This window comes from Cryptomeria japonica, chromosome 7 (genome assembly GCF_030272615.1).
Source record: "Cryptomeria japonica chromosome 7, Sugi_1.0, whole genome shotgun sequence".
NCBI lineage: Eukaryota > Viridiplantae > Streptophyta > Pinopsida > Cupressales > Cupressaceae > Cryptomeria > Cryptomeria japonica.
In genome coordinates this window covers 42796942-42800229 of record NC_081411.1, presented here as the reverse complement: position 1 = coordinate 42800229, position 3288 = coordinate 42796942, and positions in this window count along the sequence as shown.

Here is a 3288-nt window from a genome sequence, read left to right as displayed (position 1 = left end):
TCTAACACACACTATCCTCTCCCTTGGCTCTCGTGGTCCTAGGTGCAAGAGAAAAGTGTTAGTAACACTCAAAATTTTATTTTTTTAAGAGAGGCCTGCCAAGGGATCGATACTCTTGGGAACGACCTCGAGCGGTAAATCCTTCGAGCCGCTATAGAAATCAGGTGAGAGCGAAAGCTGTAGCCTTGGGTATAGCTGTTCCTACAGTGTAACTGGCCGAAAGGACAAATGGGCCCCACCACCAGTTACAAGGCTCTTAAGTGAGTCACTACAGAATGAACTTATGTCCAAAGCCATCGAACATGACTAAACACCTTTAAGTAGTAGCTCACCCGTTCTATTGATTGAGGATATTTGAGATACAATTTAGTGCAAGAGCATAGAAGGTTTTGCTCCCAAGATACTCACCATACATATTTCCTTGAGTAGAAACATAGCTTTTTGAAAAGTCACTTGTGACTTGATAAAAGTGGTGACTCCCCCATCATAGGGATCATCTATTTGTTATGCTCGTGCAAGACTTAGTATATCACATCCTTACCTACCACGGCGGGATTCATAAGGTATGTAGTACCAAAGTCGAAGAAATATCAAGATGTGGGCTAAATTTATCACAACTGGCCATTTGACCTTAGGGATAAAAAGTGTTTGAAGTGTGTTCGTTTTACAGACCTAGTGCGAATTGAGCCGACTTCAGGCTTTGGAAATACACCTTAAAATACATCTAAAGGAAGGGTCAAAAACAAGTCCAAGAATTGGGTTGATCTAGACCCATACTCATTTGTGCCTTTGAGGCTACAATCTTGTGTTTGTGTGCTTGCTTTATTTTCTTGTCAAAGAAAAATCAGAAAATCAATCCCAAAAACAAAGTATTCATCCAACATCTGTCAACACAACTAAAAATACCAAAAACAAAGTGCAAACAAACAAAGAGTCAAAAATTTATGACCATTCTTCACATCTTGCGAAAGAAGAAGTGTCATCAGAGTATCACCTTGAAAAGGAGACCACTAAGCTTAAAGGCTTTAATCAAAAGGAGGAAATTCTTCTATATCAATCGACAAATCTTTGTCTCCCATAGAGTCTTTCTACATCGCATGTGTCTATACCTTCAAGGTAAAACAAACGAGTTTGATTCAGAATCATTGAACCACAGAGCTTTTATGCAATATAGAGCTCTGAGTTATCACAAAAATCAAGGAGGAAAGATTAATCCCAATTTCTTCCCAAACATCTGTATCACCTACAACACAGCTCGAGAAGTGCCACCAACGTCTGAAAGGGAAGAAGAAGAGTTTGTCCCATTTGTGAAACAAAGTTTTTATTGAAAGTTGAAAACATTTTCATCCATCATCCCACTCATACATCATCACTTCATCATCAATCCATCCCAACTTTCAAAACATTAAGAGGTTCTTGTCCCACGATTCCTTTTTAGATATTGCTTGAAATCAAACACATCACATCACTTTTAGATTGTTTCTACATCTAGGATAAGCTCATCCTAAGAGACACATCTACGCAGGTTAAAACTAGTTCATGAGTGAATCCTCTCATTACTAGGTAGTCAAAGTCTGTAACACATCTCAGATTTCTCTACACCTTATCACATCCAAACTCCTCAAAACAAACAAGCAATTCAAAGAAAGAATTTCGGTTACATCTACCTTAGAGTGCTAGAGATCTACATACAACACAAATCACCAACCATCGATCTTTCATTTCATCACCAACTCATCATCATCTTCAATCAACTTCAACACAAACTTGCAAACAAAATGGCTCAAACCCGATCGCGATCAAGGCAACGAGAAATAGAAATTGAGGAAGAAGAGGACAACCTCAATGAATTTCAAGAAGCACTTGGAGGAAATGTAAATGATGAAAACCCAAGTAGTCCCACTCCTTCAACAATCGAAAGGGTTCAGCATAACCCTCATTTTAACAGATTATTTGATGAAATATTAAGGAGCAATGCAGATGCTCACTTTTTAAGACTCGCTCAAGAAGGAGCCAAACTCCCCTCAGACTTTGATCTTGCCCAAATAAGACAAGCATCAGAAAGACAAAGTCGCCATGAGGAGGAAAGAGGTAGAAATCACATCAGATATAACATCCCTCGAGGTAACCCACCACCTCCTCCTCCAAATGAAATGGAGATGTTGCGGCAACAAGTCGAGAATCTCGCCCAACAACTTCATAGTGGTGTTAGGACCAATCAATTCTCACTTAACGACATCTGTCCCTATCCGTTTGATAGGAATCTTTATATGCCACCCTTTCCACGCGGGTTCGAAACACCAAAATTCGAAAAATATAGAGGAAAGGGAGATCCCCGTGATCATGTCCGAGAATTTCATTCCGCTTGTCTCGAAGTCGCTTATGAGGACACATACCTAATGCGCCTTTTTCCCCAAAGCTTGGGAGGAACAACCACATCATGGTTTTCCCGACTACCAGGTGGCATAAGAACATTTGAGGAACTCATCCAGAAGTTCCTATCTCATTACTCTTATAATATTGAACGCGACATCACCATGGCTGATCTATGCAACACCAAACAAAAACCAGGTGAATTATTCTCAGTATTCCTGCAACGATGGCGCCAAATGTCTAGCAGACGTTCTCTTCAGTTACCTGAACGAGAACTAGTGGAAATTTTCATTTCCAACTTAAACGAAGAAATGGAATTTCACCTGGATGTCAAAGACACAGATTCTTTTAACGATATGATCACCAAAGGTATAAAATGTGAAAGGGCACTCATCAAAAAAGGACTCATCAAAATCTTTAATGAACCCAAAGATGGTCCTCGCCCGCGCTTCAATAGCGATAAACCGAACTTCTGGAACAAGAATAAGAATATCGTCAATGATGGGGTTGTGGATGCTCGGACTGTCCAAAATGCACAACCTGTGGTTCGGTTTGCAGGACAAAATCCTCCACCTCAAAATAACACAAATGTCCTTCCTAATCAAGGTCGCATCACATCTCAAGATGAACCAAGACCTCGTCCACAAAAACAAAAACGCACATACACTCCCTTAGGGGAACCCATTGAAACAGTGATGCGACAACTCATTTCTCAGAATTTGATCACTCTACCTAAGTTATCAAATTATGAGCCTCAAGTCAAACCGGCATGGTGGAGAGATACTGAACATTGTGAGTTCCATCAAGGAAGAGGACACAAGACAAGTAATTGTCACCGATTGAAAGATCTCATTCAAGATCTTATTGATCGAGGAGAAATTGAGATTGAAGGACATGATCCGAAAACGACAAATA